This window comes from Vombatus ursinus, unplaced genomic scaffold (assembly GCF_900497805.2).
Source record: "Vombatus ursinus unplaced genomic scaffold, bare-nosed wombat genome assembly UNPS02014799.1, whole genome shotgun sequence".
NCBI classification, from domain to species: domain Eukaryota; kingdom Metazoa; phylum Chordata; class Mammalia; order Diprotodontia; family Vombatidae; genus Vombatus; species Vombatus ursinus.
In genome coordinates, this window is record NW_020954577.1 from 46031978 (window position 1) to 46050312 (window position 18335).

At 40.2% G+C, this 18335-nt stretch overlaps 2 pseudogenes; both read right to left on the bottom strand.

Annotated features, from left to right (window-relative positions):
- Nucleotides 1-9985: 9985 nt before the first annotated feature.
- On the bottom strand, nt 9986-11091 carry LOC114050349 (annotated as a pseudogene).
- A 143-nt stretch (nt 11092-11234) lies between these two features.
- On the bottom strand, nt 11235-15841 carry LOC114050350 (annotated as a pseudogene).
- Nucleotides 15842-18335: the final 2494 nt, after the last annotated feature.

Consider the following 18335-nt stretch of genomic DNA (forward strand, 5'->3'; position numbering starts at 1 on the left):
TCTGCTAACTCCATCAGGTTCATTTCCCTCCTGATGGGTTGCCCAACCAGAGGGAAGGGCTATGAGTCGTGAGGATTATGGGACCCTGTGGAAAGTGGGCCTCACCTGAGAGGAAGAATTGTGGTTATTGTGTGCTACTGGGAGTATTTATTAGGAGACAGCTAGGTGCTGTGGTGGATGGAGCCTGAACCTAGAGTCAGGATGATGAGTTCAAACTCAGCCTCAGGCATTTGATCTCTACTTCCCTCAGTCTCCTCATCTATAAAATGAAGATAATCATAGCACCTATTTCCCAGGGTTGTTGTGAGTATGAAGTGAAATAATATTTGTAGAAGTATTTTGCCAACTTTAAAGATTACATGTCTATGTATCTGTCTATGCTAGCTATTGCTTTTATCATTACCCACAATAAACATTGTTACCGTGAGTACTCTTTTTGATCTGGAGAGCCTTTATTTACATCTGTGGAAACCTAAATGTGGGCTCTATATTTAGAGATTTTTCTAGGTAAACAATATAAATGCTGATAGAAACTGGCTTAGAAGATCAAGGAATAGTTTACCTGTCAGATCTATGGAGAAGGGAAGAATTTATGACCAAACAAGAGACAGAGGACATTATGAAATGCAAAATGGATAATTTTGATTATATTAAATTAAAAAAACTCTTGCACAAGCAAAACAAATGCAACACAATTAGAAGAAAAGCAGTAAGCTGGGGAAATTTTTACAGCCTTTTACAGTTTCTAATAAAGGCCTCATTTCTCAAATATATAGAGAACTATGTCAACTTTATAAGTATACGTGTCATTCCCCAAATGATAAATAGTGAAAGGATATGAACAGGCATTTTTCAGATAAAATAAAGCTATCAATAATCATCTGAAAAATGCTCTAAATTGCTATTGAGTAGAGAAATGCAGATTAAAACAACTCTGAGGTATGACCTCACACCTGTGAGATTGGCTAGTATGACAGAAAAGGAAAAGGATAAATGTTGGAGGGGATAGGAAAATTGGGACCCAAATGCATGGTTGGTGGAGTTGTGAAGGAATCCATTTAGAAACTATGCCCAAAGGGCTATAAACTGGGCATACCCTTTAATCCACCAATATCAATACTAGGTCTTTATCCCCAAAAAAATGAAAGAAAAGGGAAAAAGACTTGTTTGTGCAAAAAAAATTACAGCAGCTCTTTTTGTGGTGGCATATAATTGGAAATCAAGATGTTCATCAGTTAGAGAACGGCTGAAAAAGTTGTGGTACATGATTGTAATGGAACACTATTGGGCTATAGGAAATCATGGACAGGATGATTTTAGAAAAACCTGGAAAAACTACCATGAACTGATGCAAATTGAGGTGAGCAGCACCAGAAGAACATTGTACACAGTAATGGAAATATTGTAAAATGAATAACTGTGAATGATTTAGCTAATCTCTGCAATGTGATAATCCCAGACAATCCCAAAGGACTCATGATAAAAAAAAATGCCATCTGCCTACAGAGAAAGAACTGATGGAGTCTGAATGGAAACTGAAGCATACTATTTTCATTTTCTTTCTATACCTTCTACAAAAAGGCCTTCCCAATCCCACTATTGCTTCCCCTTCATTGATTATCTCCAATATATCCTGTCTTTATCTTGCTTCTACATATCTGTTCCCATGTTGTCCACCCATTAGATTGTGAGCTCCTTGAGGGCAGGGAATGTCTTTTACATTTCTTTTTTGCTTCTTCACTTAGACAATGCTTGCTTATTATAGTTAGCAAATGCTTATTGATTGAATAAAAACACCCTAGGAAACACCAAAGGGTGACTTTAAACCAACCAATTCAGAACACTAATACATTGTTGGTAGAGTTGTGAAATGATCCAACCATTTTGGAGAGCAATTTGGAACTATGCCCAAAGGGCTATAAAAGTATGCATACCCTTTGACCCAGCAATACCACTTCTAGGTCTGTATCCCAAAAAGATCATAAAAATGGAAAAAGGACCTACATGTACAAAAATATTCACAGCAGCTCTTTTTTGTGGTGGCAAAGAATTGGGAATTGAGGGGACGCTCATCAACTGGTATATGAATGTAAAGGAATTGTGCTATAAGAAATGATGAGCAGGTGGACCTCAGGAAAACCTGGAAAGACTTATGTGAACTGATGCAGAGTGAAAGGAGCAGAACCAGGAGAACATTGTACACAGTAACAACCACATTATGGGATGACTGACTTTGATACGCTTGGCTCTTCACAGCAACGCAAGAATCTAAGACAACTACAAAAGATTCATGATGGAAATTGCTATTCACACCCAAAAATATGGAAGCATACTATTTGCTGTCCTTTCCCTTTGTTCTTTTGTTTTTTTTTGATTCATTCTCACGCTTCCTCCTATTAGTTCTAATTGCTTATTACATCATATCTAGTGGGAAAATATGCTTAACATGAATGTATATGTAGAGCCTATATCAGATTGTATGCCATCTGGGGTGAAATGGGAGGAGGAGAAAATTTAAAACTCAAAATCTTATAGAAGCAAATGTTGAAAACTAAAAATAAATAAATTAAAAAAACAAATCAAGCAATTCATCTTGGGGCATTGACATTTAATCTGGAGTTTTATCTTCTTAACAAATTATCATTGGGCACACTGAATTCTCTAAGGGGAGAGAGGTATGAATAATCAAAGATTGAAAACAAAGGTTTACCCCCCCCCCAATTGAACTGAGCACTGTATCTTAACTCCTCTCTATACTTACATTAACTTTTTTTTATTAATTTATTTTGATTTATCAATAATCACTTCCATATGCTTTTGAGTTTAAAATTTTTCTCCCCCTTCCTCCCCACCACCCTCCCCAAGACGGTGCACAATCTGATATAGGCTATCCATTTACATTCATGTTAAACATATTTTCACATTAGTGATGTAAGTAAAAATTAAAACCAGTAGGAGGAACCATCAGAAAGAGGAAACAAAACTCAACAGAAGAGGAAAAAAATAGCAATTCAACTCCCATAGTTCTTTCTTTGGATGTGGATAGCATTTTCCATCACAAGGCCTCTGGAGATGTCTTAGATCCTTGTATTGCCAGGAAGGGTTAAGTTTATCAATATTAGTCATCACACAACAGAGCTGTTATTGTGTACAATGTTCTCTTGGTTCTCCTCACTTCACTCAGCATCAGACCATACAAGTCATTCCAGGTTTTTCTGAAGTCAGCCTGTTCATCATTTCTTATAGCATAATAGTATTCCATCACATTCACATACCACAACTTGCTCAGCCATTCCCCAGTTGATGGGCATCCTCTCAATTTCCAGTTCTTTGCCACCACAAAAAGAGCTGCTATGAATATTTTTGTACATGTAGGTCCTTTTCCCATTTGTGTGATCTCTTTGGGATATAGCCCTAGAAGTGCTATTGCTGGGTCAAAGGGTATGCACATTTTGATAGCCCTTTGGGCATAGTTCCAAATTGTCCTCCAAAATGGTTGGATCATTTCACAACTCCACCAAAAATGCATTAGTGTTCCAGTTTTCCCACATTTTCTCCAACATTTATCATTTTTCTGTTTTGTCATGTTGGCCATTCTGATAGGTGTGATGTGGTACCTCAGAGTTATTTTGATTTGCATTTCTTTAATCAATAGTGATTTAGAACATTTTTTCATATGACTATAGATGGCTTTAATTTCTTCATCTGAGAACTGTCTGTTCATATCCTTTGACCATTTATCAATTGGGGAATGGCTTGTATTCTTATAAATTTGACTTCATTCTCTATATATTTTAGAAATGAGGCCCTTATCAGAGAGACTGGTTGTAAAAATTCTTTCCCAATTTTCTACCTTCCTTCTAATCCTAGTTGCATTGGCTTTGTTTGTGCAAAAACTTTTCAATTTAATGTAATCAAAATTATCTATTTTGCTTTTCGTAATGTTCTCTATCTCCTGTTTGGTCATGAATTCCGCTGTTCTCCATAAATCTGACAGGTAAACTATTCCTTGCTCTCCCAGTTTGCTTATAGTATCAGCCTTGATATCTAAACCATGTACCCATTTTGACTTTATTTTGGTATATGGTGTGAGATTTTGGTCTATGCCGAGTTTCTGCCATACTCTTTTCCAGTTTTCCCAGCAGTTTTTTTCAAAGAGTAGGTTCTTATCCCAGAAGCTGGGGTCTTTGGGTTTATCAAATAATAGATTACTATAGTCATTGCCTACTGTGTATTGCATACTTAACCTGTTCCACTGATCTGCCACTCTATTTCTTAGCCAGTATCAAGCAGGTTTGATGATTGCTACTTTATAATACAATTTAAGACCTGGAATGGCTAGGCCACCTTCCCCTGAATTTCTTTTCATTAGTTCTCTTGATATTCTGGACCTTTTGTTCTTCCAAATGAATCTTGTTATTATTTTTTCTAACTCTGTAGCATAACTTTTTGGTAGTTTGATTGGTATGGCACTGAATAAGTAAATTAGCTTAGGTAGAATTGTCATTTTTATTATATTAGCTTGACCTACCCATGAGCAACTGATGTTTTTCCAGTTATTTAGATCTGACTTTATTTGCGTGAAAAATGTTTTATAATTGTATTCATAGAGTTTCTGGGTTTGTTTCGGGAGGTAGACTCCTAAATATTTTATAATGTCTACAGTAAGTTTAAATGGAATATGTCTTTCTATCTCTTGCTGTTGGGCTTTGTTGGTAATATATAGAAATGCCAATGATTCATGTGGGTTTATTTTATAGTCTGCAACTTTGCTAAAGTTGTTTATTATTTCAAGTAGTTTTTTACTTGATTCCCTGGGATTCTCTAAGTATAGCATCATGTCATCTGCAAAGAGTGATAGCTTTATTTCTTCTTTGCCTATTCTAATACCTTCATTGTCTTTTTCTTCTCTTATTGCTAAAGCTAACATTTCCAGTACGATGTTGAATAATAGTGGTGATAATGGACATCCTTGTTTCACCCCCGATCTTATTGGAAATGCTTCTAGCTTGTCCCCATTACATATTATGCTTGCTGAAGGTTTTAGATAGATGCTATTTATTATTTTAAGGAAGATTCCATTTATACCTATGCTCTCTAGTGTTTGTAATAGGAATGGGTGTTGTATTTTGTCAGAAGCTTTTTCTGCATCTATTGAGATGATCATGTGGTTTCTGTTAGTTTTGGTGTTGATATGATGGATTATGCTGATAGTTTTCCTTATATTGAACCAGCCCTGCATTCCTGGTATAAATCCTACCTGGTCATAGTGTATTATTCTTGTGATAAGTTGCTGTAATCTATTTGCTAATATTTTGTTTAAAATTTTTGCATTTATATTCATTAGAGAAATTGGTCTATAATTTTCTTTCTCTGTCTTGACTCTTCCTGGTTTAGGTATCAGCAACATATTTGTATCATAAAAAGAATTTGGTAAGATTCCTTCTTCACCTATTTTACCAAATAATCTATATGATATTGGAATTAATTGTTTTTTAAATGTTTGATAGAATTCACATGTAAATCCATCTGGCCCTGGAGATTTTTTCCTAGGGAGTTCATCAATGGCTTGTTCAATTTCTTTTTCTGAGATGGGGTTATTTAAGTATTTTACTTCCTCCTCTGTTAATCTGGGCAATTTACATTTTTGTAAATATGTATCCATTTCACTAAGATTGTCAAATTTGTTGTTGTATAGTTGGGCAAAATAATTCCTAATTGTTGGTTTAATTTCCTCTTCCTTGGTGGTAGTTTCACCCTTTTCATTCATTCTTGATAACTAGTAATTTGATTTTCTTCTTTCTTTTTTAAATTAGATTAACCAAAGGTTTATCTATTTTATTGTTTTTTTTTCATAAAACCAGCTCTTAGTTTTATTTACCAGTTCAATAGTTTTCTTAATTTCAATTTTATTAATTTTTCCTTTAGTTTTCAATATTTCTAATTTGGTGTTTAATTGAGGATTTTAAATTTTTTCATTTTCTAGTTTTTTTAGTTGTATGCCCAATTCATTGATCTCCTCTTTTTCTATTTTATTTATGTAAGCATTTAGAGATATAAAACTTCCCCTAAGAACTGCTTTTGCTGCATCCCATAAGTTTTGGTATGTTGTCTCATTATTGTCATTCTCTTGAATGAAATTATTGATTGTTTCTATGATTTGTTGTTTGACCCAATCATTTTTAAGGATTAGATTATTTAGTTTCCAATTATTTTTTAGTCTATCTTTCCATAGTCCTTTATTACATATAATTTTTATTGCATCATGATCTGAAAAGGATGCATTTAATATTTCTGCATTGGATTGTAAGGTTTTTATGCCCTAGTACATGGTCAATTTTTGTGTATGTGCCATGTACCACTGAGACAAAAGTATATAACTTTCTATCCCCATTCAGTTTTCTCCACAGGTCTATCATAACCTAACTTTTCTAATGTCCTATTCACCTCCTTAACTTCTTTCTTGTTTATTTTGTGGTTAGATTTATCTAGTTCAGAGAGGGGGAGGTTGAGGTCCCCCATTAGTATAATTTTGCTGTCTGTTTCTTCCTGTAACTCCCTGAACTTCTCTAAGAATCTGGATGCTATACCATTTGGTGCATATAAGTTTAGTAATGATATTACTTCATTGTCTATGGTGCCTTTTAGCAGGATGTAGTTTCCTTCTTTATCTCTTCTGATAAGATCTATTTTTGCTTTTGCTTTGTCTGAAATCAGGACTGATACCCCTGCTTTTTTTACTTCAGCTGAAGCTTAATATATTTTGCTCCAGCCTTTTACCTTTACTCTGTATGTGTCACTCTTTTTCAAATGTGTTTCCTGTAAACAACATGTTGTAGGATTATGGTTTTTAATCCAATCTGTTTTATAGGAGAGTTCTTCCCATTCACATTTACAGTTTTGATTACAATCTGTGTCTTTTTCTCCATCCTTTTTTTCTCCTGTTTATGCTTTTCTTTCTTCTTTCTCCTTTCCCCCCCTCACTAGTGTTTTGCTTTTGACCAGTGCCTCCTAGGGTCCCACCTCCCTTCCATTATCCCTTTCCCTTTTCTTCCCCTTTACCCTTACTGCTTTTTCCCTCCCTTCTATCCCCCCTCCCTTTTCTTTTCCCTTTCTCCTCCTACTACCTATAGTGCAAGTTAGATTTCTATACCTAACTGATTATGTTATTCCCTTCTTGAGCCAAATCTGATGAGAGCAAGGTTCAAACAATGCTCATCCCCCTCCCTTCTTTACCTCTGCTCTAATAGGTTTTTATGTCTTTTCCTGTAATGTAATTTACCCTTGTCTGCCTCCTCCTTTCTCAGTACATTTTCTTAGCTCAGACTAATCCACTTACTTGGATCCATTTAACCCACTTGATTAAATTTTTTTTATCATTACATCAAAGTCAACTTATATCCACCCCCTTTGTGTATACTCCTTCAACATGGTGTAATAACAATACAGTTCTCAGGAGTTGCAAGGGTCATCTTCCCTTGTAGAGATGTAAACATTTTGCCCTTATTAACAATATATTGTATCTTTCTGTTCTGTTTACCTTTTTATGTCTCTCTCGAATCTTGTACTTGAAGATCAAATTTTTTTGTCGAGCTCTGGTCTTTTTATCAGGAAGGTTTGGAAGTCCCCTATTTTGTTGAATATCCATCTGCTTCCCTGAAAAATCATGCTCATTTTTGCGGGGTAGTTAATCCATGGCTGTATTCCAAGCTCCTTTTCCTTACAGAATATTATGTTCCACGCCCTACGGTCTTTTAACGTAGAGGCTGTAAGGTCCTATGTAATCCTGACTGTGGTTCCATGATATTTAAATTGTTTCTTTCTGGCTGCTTGCAGTAATTTCTCTTTAATCTGGTAATTTTGAAATTTAGCTATTATATTCCTTGGTGTTTTCAATTTGGGATCTCTTTCAGGCGGGTAGTGGTAGATTCTTTCTATAGTTATTTTGCCTTCTGGTTCTAGGACTTCAGGGCAGTTTTCCTTTATGATTTCCTGAAGGATATTGTCCAGGCTCTTTTTTTCATCATGATTTTCAGAAAGGCCTATAATTTTTAAATTGTCTCTCCTGGATCGATTTTCCAGGTCAGCTGTTTTACCCATGAGGTATTTTACATTTTCATCAATTTTTTCATTTTTTTGTTTCTGTTTGACTGATTCTTGCTCTCTCGTAGAGTCATTAGTTTCCATTTGTTCAATTCTAATTTTTAACATATTATTTTCTTCTGTTAGATTTTATACTTTCTTCTCTAATTGGTCAACTGTATTTTTAAGGGATTTGTTTTCTTCAGTGTAGTTTTTTTCCAGTTGGCCAATTGTATTTTTAAGGGATTTGTTTTCTTCAGTGTAGTTTTTTTCCAGTTGGCCAATTGTGTTTTTTAGGGATTTGTTTTCTTCAGTGTACTTTTTTTCCAATTGGTCAATTGTACTTTTTAAGGACTCCTCTACCTCTCTCATTTGACTTTTAAAATCCTTCTTGAGCTCTTCTAAGAAGGCTTTTTGGACTTCAGACCAGTTCATATTCCCTTTTGATGTTGCAGATGTGGGTTTGATGACAGTGTTGTCCTCTTCAAAATTTCTGTCTTGATCTTCACTCTTCTCATAATATGAATCTATCGTACGTTTCTTTTTACTCATGGTGTTTCTTTATTCCCTGGCCTTTAAAGAGATTAAGCTCTCCTGCTGGGGAGCAGAGGGCACTGACCCAAGCTTCTTTTGTTGAGAGCCTAGGTCTTGGTCACTGGCTTTGTGTGCTGGGGCCTCTTATGTTGTCAATTGGAGGCTGTAGGATTCTGGCAGCTTACCTGCTGTTGGGCTGGAATCAGCAAGGCTGGGACTTTCAGGCAAATCTAGGTTGCCTGCTTTTCCTTTCCTTTAGCTTTGTTTAGTTCTTTTTAGATGGGCGCTGCCAGGTGTTTATCTGCCTGGGGCCCCTTGAAGTGCTGTCTCCCTTATTTCTGTTGAGGCACTGGGAGACTTCTTTGCTGTAGAATGTGGAGGCACCTGGTGGTTTTCTGAGCTGGTTTCCACTAGTTCCCCCTTCCTCACTGAGGCACTTGGAAGTACAGCTGTTGGTGTTTGCCTGCTCGACCACCTGGGCTTCAGGATCTCCTCCTGGTTGGCAGTTGGAGGCTGTAGGGTTCTGACAGCTTACCTGGTGTTGGGCTGGAATCAACAAGGCTGGAACTTTCGGGCAACTCTAGGTTGCTTTCTTCAGCTCCTTTCAGACGAATACTGTGGGTGATTATCCTCCTGGAGCCCTTTGTAGTTCTGCTTCCCTTATTTTTGCTGAGGCACTGGGAGACCCATTTGCTGTAGAATGCTGAGGCACCAGAATCTCCTCCTGGTGTGCTAAAGTGGGTCTTTCCACTAGCTGGCTGGGTGACTCCCGATTCTGTATTGCTCCCCTTCCCCCAGGGTAAGAGGGGCCTTTCCCGTTAATCCCTCTAGCTACCTGGGCTACTGCACTGCTGCACACCATCTTTCTTCTGGTTCAGTTGTTCCAGGGTTTTTTCTGGGATGATATTTTCTGGGTTTTCAGAGGTTGATAGGGGAGGGTGAGAGTGACTACCTTTTAACTCCGCCATCTTGGCTCCTGGAAGTGGAAGTTACATTAACTTTTTACAAAATCTTTTTTACTTCTGCATGTACTTCTATAATGTAGGTCCTTTAAAGGTAAGAATTGTTTTTTGGTTCAGTCTTTGTATCATTGTGCCTTGCCAGTATCAGATATTTAGAAATGCTTGTGGAATTCAGGTGAATTAGATTCATAATTTTAGAGCTGGAAGGGACTTAAGAAGTCATCTACTCCAACCCCTTCCCCCCTCGTTTTACTGATGAGGCAATTGAGCCCCAGAGTAGTAAAGTGACTTGCTCAAGGGGACACAGTAAGAAGTAGAACTGAAATTTGTTTTTTCTCATGACTTGTTTTAATTAAGCTAATTTGATACTCCCATCAAATTACACATGTTCAATCTGCAGCAACTAATCATTCCTTTTTCTGGAATTCTTGGTTTCCATAGGTAGAACCTTTCTCTATTTCAGTTACTCCTATTAGTCTCTGAATTCCAAAAAAAGTTCCCCCAGAATTCCAAGGAATGTTAGTATCAGCAGGGGGATCCACTTAGAAAAACACCAAATGCCAACTTGAAGAGAGAAAATAGTGTGGCAGTTGCCCAAAAGAATACATTCAGGAGATCCCACGGTCTTCTCTTGGGTTTAATCTGCTCCCCTGGAAATATCCCTTTCTCTTTGTAGAGTTCCTGTAAAGCATCCTTCTCCTGATAAAGTTTGTGAAGCCACTTGGCTATTTCATTATCATCCAGGGGGATCTCTTCCAAAGGAATTCTCCTTAAGCACATATCTACTTCATACTTCTCCCTGCAAATGAGCCCTAGCAAAGATGGATTCCGGCATCCTCTGAAATTTAGTGTGACATCATAAACAGCAGGGATTTTTCCCCAGAGACGCTGGACAACAGTGGTGAAGCCTTTGGTTCTCGGCAGCAAGTGGTATTTGAGCCTGAGCAATCCCTTGGATTTGGCCACCTCCATACTGATGCAATGCTTTTTCTTGGTAAAGCGGGTCCCTTCACAGTGCAGGAGCTCCAGCCAAACGATTCAAACCTTCAAGGAGTTCCTGCTTGTCCTCCTCCCATTTTCTTTTGTAGAATATGTTTTCCTGAAAGTACCATGCCCACCCAATCACAGGGATGTACAACAGCTCCTTCTTTGCCACGACCTTGTAGCTCCCCAGCATCCCATAGCGTTCACACAAAGTCAAGAAACAGAGCAAGTCAATTTCACAGGGGTGATTAAAGATGAAAACGGCTTTCTCTTGTACTATCTTGTCGGCTGACTCCTGATCCGTGAATAAAGTACGTTCTGAGCCCGACCACCACTCCAGGAGGAGAACTAACTGACTCCAGGAGTAGGCAAGGTGACAGTTGACCTTTCTGTAAAAGTTCTTGTTGAGAGGCCAGAGGGCGAGGGAGCACAGCTGGAGGAAGTTAATGACCAGTCCGTTGTAGATAAAGACCAAACCAGAGAAGAGGAGGACGATGGCATAGATCTTGGGAAGTCTGAGCGCGCTCATGGTAATCACCTGGAACTCTAAGCTTTTGCACAGCATGTCCCTGACCAGGGTCAGCAGGGACAGCTCCCCGACCTAAGCCTTCAAAGCGCCCAGGAGGGAGCTGCTCCAGGATCCTCTCCTCTGCCTAGAAGCCTCCGCTCCCGCTACCCAGGAGCTGCCCATTCAGTCCCGGCCCCCTGGGCTGCTGCAGCTGCTTCCACCACTGGAGAGGGGCGAGGAGGGAGAAGGTGCTGGGAGGTTGGGGCTGAGGGCGGAGGCCGCTAGTGTTGTTGATCCCCAGATAAGTTTTGAGCCACTGTTAAGTCCTGGGGGTGGTCCCTGCCACGCCTATTCTTAGCTCTTTTGAAAAGTGCAGCACACCTGGCAGCTTCTCCCCTCTACCCTTTGCCCCACTCCTCCCCTCCTCCTACTCCTCCCCTTTCCCTTCCCCTTTTTCCCTTTCATACCTTTCCTCTCCTCCTACTCCCACACCTCTCCCTTCTCCCCCACCTGTCCTTTCTCTTTTTCCTCATCTGGCAGGGAGTTGGAATTTAAGTCCACATCCAAGGACTCTAAATCCAGGTTCTAGAAGACCTTGCTGCCTTCTATGAAGGGGACTGTGGGAAAGGGCAGACTATTTCTGACTTTCGTGGGAGTCTTTGACTCTAGCGGAATCTGAGGCAATACGGAATGATCAGAGGAAGGAGCCAGCCTGGAACAATCAAAAGAGCATTGGCTGTCGAATCAGGGGTCCTGGATTCAAATCCTGCCTCTGACTTGACTTTGGGCTGATTGCTTCCTTTTTCTGGGTATGATTGCCCTTGTCTCTAAAATGAAGGGGTGGACTAGATGATGTCTGAGCTCTCCTCTGAATCTAGGGTCCTAGGATCCCAAGGTGTTGGCTCCTGGAGGCCTGGGAATGGACAGAAGAAACTGGCCAACTGAGGCCTTCACTGGATGGTGAGGTCCTGCCATCTATCCTCAGGTGCAGGAATAGTATACCAGATGCTAATGGGGTAGAGCCTGGGGGGTGGGAGTGGGGATGGGTAATGGAGGGCCTGCATGGGATTCCATTAGTTATAGATGCTCTTGAGAACTGTTTAAAGGCAAAGTGTGGGAAGGGAGAAGGATCCCAACATAGCAAAGGTGAGTGATACACCAAAAAGAAATACCAAGGAAAACCAAGTGCATGGCCAAATGGAGGAAAAGGAAGAAGGATGCAGGCCAGGGTTGGGTTACCTGGATGGCATGTTTATGGAGCAGCAGAATGCTGACTGATGTGGGAATTTCTTCAGGAATTCTTCAGCCCTTCAGGAATTCAAAGGGACCTGATCAGGCAAAGCCATGACGTTCACCAGCCTCTGACCAGATTTTAGGAGCATTTTGTGGAAGCTGCATCACACCCCATCAGATCTGGTAGACCTTGTCATTGAACTAACTCCCAGATCTCTTGTACAGGAACAGCTATTGACCACATCATAGGTGCAGGGGTGCTTCTTGATGTTTAGATCTTCCCCCTTATGGGTGGGGACATAGGATCAGGATGACTGAGCTCTCAATGCAGGGCTCAGTGCTAGTCAGATAAGCATCTCAAACTGTTCCTTTCAGATGCATGACACTGATGTCGTCTGGGTTTCTTAACTTGTTCTGCTCAGGTTGGTTTTCCCAATCTAGCTCAAGAACGTCGTGTTCCAGGTCTATGAATACCGAGTCAAATCAAAACCATTTCACCTGGTTTTTCTTATTACCGCTGTGTCCTCTGTTCCTGTACCACATCTGACAGATTCCTCTTTAAAAGGAATTTTTGGTTAGGCTGCATGCACATCTTCATGCATGAGCACCTCCCACATACCACCCAAAAAAAGACTTAAAGTTAGTAGTCATTTTGTCCTGGTGGTTAGGACAGTTGTGGGTTGTTGTTCTTTTAAACCTAACCTTGGGATTTATGCTTATTTATTTATTTAATTTTTTATTTATATTTATTTATTTGTACTTATCACTGTTAAAAGACCTAGCAGAAGACCTTGAACATTTTGGGTTGATCCTTTTTGGAGGGTTTATGAACAAGAAGTATGTGGGCTGACAAGTCCTAAATGAATTGTGATCTTTACGAAAAGAGGAAGTACCAATGGAGAGTCATAAATTCAAAGCCATAATTTTCTTGATTTTCTTGCATTACTCTTTTTTCCCCTAATTTTTCCTCAGTCTCTCTTATTTGATTTTAAAGTTCTTTTTAAGCTCTTCCAAGAACTCTTTTTGGGTTTGTGACCATTTAAAATTTTTCTTTGAAGCTTTAGAAGTAGCTGTTTCAATTTCAGTGTCTTCTGAGTTTGAAACCTGATGTTCTATATTCCCATAGTAGCTACCTATGGTTGGATTTTTTCTCTTTTGCTTACTCACTTTTTTTTGCAGCCTATTTCTTGGCTGGTAACTTCAGGTACTCTGCCCCTGAGTGGCAACTGGGGCCTCCAGCGATGCTGTCACAACAAAAACTCTTACTCCCTGTGGTTTTTCTGGTAGCGGCAAGCTTTAACTCACCCCTCTGCTCTGGAACCAAAACCAGAGACTCCACTCTCCTTCCAGTGACCACAGCCAACAGGGCCTCATCCCTTGGTGAGTCAATGAATATTTAGTAAGGGCCAGGAAATGGGCTAAGCATTGGGGATTCAATGGTGTTGTTGCTTTTTGTTCAGTCATTTCAGTTTTGCCCAACTCTTCATGACCTCATTTGGGGTTTTCTTGGCAAGAATACTGGAGTGGTTTGCCATTTCATTCCTCCAGCTCATTTTGCAGATGAAGAAATAGGAAAATGGGACTTGCCCAGGGTCACACAGCTAGTAAGTGTCTGAGGCCAGATTTGACCTGAGATCTTCCTGACTCCAGGTCTGGTGTTCTGTTCACTGCACCCCCTAGCTGCCCCTTCCACAATGGTGGAAGAATTTAGTGAGACAGTCTACTAAATTAACTGTCTTACCCATAACCCAGTAGTCCTGAATCTAAACAATGCTATACTATGTGTGTCCTGGATTTTTTAATGACTTAACACCCTTTTGACTTTTGTGTCAATTGGTGAAATTTTGAAATGAGAGTCCATTTTCCAAGGACTTTATTTGTCAGATAGCTTTTGACAAGTTGTTTCTGCCTACTTGACCTCATCCAATGAGGAAGGAAAACTCCTTCTCACCATTTTAGTCTCCCACTTTCTGATTTGCATTGTTATGAAGAAAACTCTCCCTATTCTTACTCCTAAGAGTATTTCTAGAGATTGCCACAAACATTGAATTACTGTATAAGCCATAAGGGCTTCTGCACAAAGTGAGATTTTCTCAAGAGACAAATTGCTTTGGAGAACTGTCCATACTTTTCTCCAGAGCTCTCATCTGTGTTTTGCTCTTCAGGTTCTTCTGGTTAGGACAGAGAAAGGTCTTTATCAGCTGCCAAAGTCTTTTTTTTTTTTTTTGGCTAGGCAGTGGGGTTAAGTGACTTGCCTATGGTCACACAGCTAGTGAGTGTTGTGTGTCTGAGGCCGGATTTGAACTCAGGTCCTCCTGACTCCAGGGCTCTATCCACCGTACCACCTAGCTGCCCCCCCCCCTTTTTTTTTTTTTACCATATTTCAGCTTCTAATGGTCTCCATCCAAGGAAAGAGGCACCAATAATAATAAAGGGAACTTAGTGGCTCAGAACAGCAACACCAGTGATGGACAGGCAGGTGAGAATAGGTCTGACATTGAAGGCTAGGCCTAAGGCTCTGGCTTAGGCTCAGGGTAGGTTGGCAGGAAAGAAAAAGGAATAATTAACAAGGTGCACATTATCAAATCTTAAAATTCAGCTGGTTTCTTGGGTTTTGTTTCATAGTATGTGTCATGGCTGTGACATTAAACCAGATCCATTAACTTCAAACCATGAGCATATAAGTCAGAAGTTTCTTCTTTAGACCAACTGAAAGGAATTTGAGGATTAGTGCATGAGCCATCTTTCAGCCACTCCAGTTCTTTAACCTGAATTTGCACCTTCTCCTGTTGCAGTCAGATTCCTGTTTAGGGCAACATTCCGTTCACACGTAGCCAGGAGATCTTCACCCACATCTGTGCAGCAAACAGTCTTAGCAACTGTTGCTGTGATGATGCTGGCAATCCCGGTGCTGGCCCCAAGCTCCAGCACAGTGCAGCTTTTGAACAGGTCACATTGGACCAGGATGTAGTCAGCTAGAAGGAAAGCTGCTCGCCACACCTGTTTGCCAGCATCTTGCAGAGGGGTGGCCATGGTGTGCTCTATTTTAACCATATGGTGGTGGGTATTTTCTTGTTCTTCTTCACTGAAATTTTCTGCTCCCTGGGTTAGAACTTTAGGATGTATCTTATTTCTTGGTGGCTCTTTTTGTTTTGCCTCAGAAAACCTGTGATCTTCTTACCACTTTTAAGTCACCATCATTATCTAATAGAGCTTCTATCCTCATACAAGGGTGAGTCTGAGTTTCATCCCTGTTGGGAAAATCAGTACCATTGCTATTCTTGCCACAGGATTCCTGAACACTTCTGTCATCATGTACAGTATTTTCTATTTAAATGTCTTTTTGTTTTTTGCCCTTAACTTGAGTATCTTTCCAAGAATCTTTGTTCCGCAGAAGTTTGAATTGAGTCAGAAAAACAAGTTGGCCAACAGCATTCAGACGCCTTTTGTTTGGGCTATTTAGATGCACATCAGACAGCACAGTGTCACTTTTAAATGTAATTTCTTTCATAGCTTCCTCCTCTTCTGGGTCCACCATTGTGCAGTGTTGCTATTAATTTGTACAAGAACATCCGGCTGCCAGGATGAGACTGAGTCCAACGGGACCCGCCTACCCTCAAAATCACTAGTCTGGGGAAGCCTGAGCCACCTCCTCCCCCACCGCCATGTTCCATGCGTTCAGCCATGGCCTCAAACCATGAGGAAAGATAGCTCAGTTTCCAGGGAACAAGATAGAAATAAGAGAATCAAAGTGTTTAGACAGCAGCCGTTTGGGTGCAACTTGAGGAATATAAGACAAAGGCTACCAGCTCTCCCTGCCCCTTCTAGGTCTGCTAAGTGAGGTCCCACTGTTATCTGCAGGGCTCTATGTTTAATGTCCAGGGAAATGATGGCAGCTCAGAGGAATGTGCTCAACACAGCCCAAATATCAGTTGCGTCTGCAGAGCTAAAAGGGAAGAGAAGCAATTCAAAAGACAGATTTGAACAAAGGGGCTGTCTAGCAATTGGACATGGCTGAAGACGAGACTTATTGGAGGAATTTTCTAGGGGACAAAGGGGCTGTTTAATATGTTTCTAGGGGAGCCATATAGCTTGAGGTAATTCATAGAAATCAAGTGATTTTTCAGTTTATTACTAGTGCCTCATCCTCATCTTTTTCAATAGTGATTAGAGAGAATCCTAGAATAGGCCACCGTATTGCTATTATTCTTTTATGTTGAACATTTTTATGGACTATTGCAAAGGTTGATAAAATAACAGCTTGTTGTAGTTGAATATATATCTTAGGATGTGAATTCTAAGCTCATCTGGATGTCTTCTGAAAGCATCCTCAGTGCATCTCCAGCAATGTACGCCTTAGCCTACATGACTTGATCTCCTCTGGTAGGTCTATATATTTTGAAAGCTTTTCCCTTCATGTAACTTGGAGATTAGGAAGATTTGGCATGACAATAGTTATGAAATTGTTGATTTTATATTGTTATGGATTATTATCATTATTGTAAAATACACCTGTCTGGCTAGGTTGAATGAAGAGTTTAGATTGAATGTTCATATGCCTTAATTGATGTCACTGTACTATAGTGCTAAACTGTGGCAGAAGGTAGGTAATATTACCCTTAAAACATACATGTTGGGGGGCAGAGCCAAGATGGTGGAGTAAAAGCAGTGACTTGGTTGAGCTCTCCTCCAAACCCCTCCAAATACTTATAAAAATGGCTCTAAACAAATTTTAAAGCAGCAGAACCCACAAAAAGACAGCGTCAAACAAATTTCCAGCCCAAGACAACCTGGATGGTTGATTAGAAAGGTATATCACGCTGGACTGGGAGAGGAACGCAGTTCAGCATGGGTGCACAGGCTGCAGCGAACCTGGAGCAGGCCTCAGAGGACTGGATCACGGACAGCTGTGGCAGTTTCCAGACTTCTCAACCCACGAATGCCAAAGATAACTTAGAAAGTCAGTGGGAAAAGTCTGTGTCTGCAGTGAGAGAGAAGCACGGCGGTTTCAGCTCCAGTCCCTGAGTGCAGCTGTGGGGCAGCGGCTGCCTCCTGAGCTTCTGGCCCACAGACTGAGGGGGAATCGAGTGGCTGATCAGAGGGGGATTGCAGGGATCTCTTTGCTGAGGCAGGATTCTCTTGCTTTGCCCATGCTTGGATCTGGGTCACAGTTCTGTGTGGGGGTCCTGGGGCGAGGAGGAACGCTGGCGCTGTGGAGCTGGTAGTGGTGGTGGAGAGGAAATCCTCCTCACAGTTCCAAGACAGAAAAGAGTGCTTGTGGTCACTCATAGACCAGAGCACAGGCCAGGAAAGGAGTAAACACCTCGCCCTTGATCATAGCACCTTAGAAGAACTGAAAATTTACAGGTCCCTCTCTGAAAACAGCTGCACAAAACCCCTGAAGCTTGGGACGGTACATTCTCCACACTGGAAACAGACCCCTACCTTAACAAAGAGTTTATAACTCAAGTAATTGGCTGGGATCATGAGCAAGCAGCACAAAAAGAGTCAGGCTATATTATCTTACTTTGGTGAAAAAGAAGATCAAAATATACAACCAGAAGAAGACAACAAAGCCAAAGCTCCTACATCCAAAGCCTCCAAGAAAAATATGAATTGGTCCCAGGCCTTGGAAGAGCTCAAAAAGGATTTTGAGAAGCAAGTAAGAGAAGTAGAGGAAAAACAGAGTGATGCAAGAAAATCATGAAAAACAAGTCAACGGCTTGCTAAAGGAGACCCAAAAAAATGCTGAATAACATCTTAAAAAATAGTCTAACCCAAATGACAAAAGGGGTTCAAAAAGCCAATGAGGAGAAGAATGCCCTAAAAAGCAATTTTGGCCAAATGGAAAAAGAAGTCCCAAAGCTCACTGAAGAAAATACTTCCTTAAAAATTAGAATGGAGCAAATGGAAGCTAGTGACTTTATGAGAAATAAAGGTACTATAAAACTAATCCAGAAGAATAAAAAAATAGAAGAGAATGTGAAATATCTCATTCGAAAAACAACTGACCTGGAAAATAGATCCAGGAG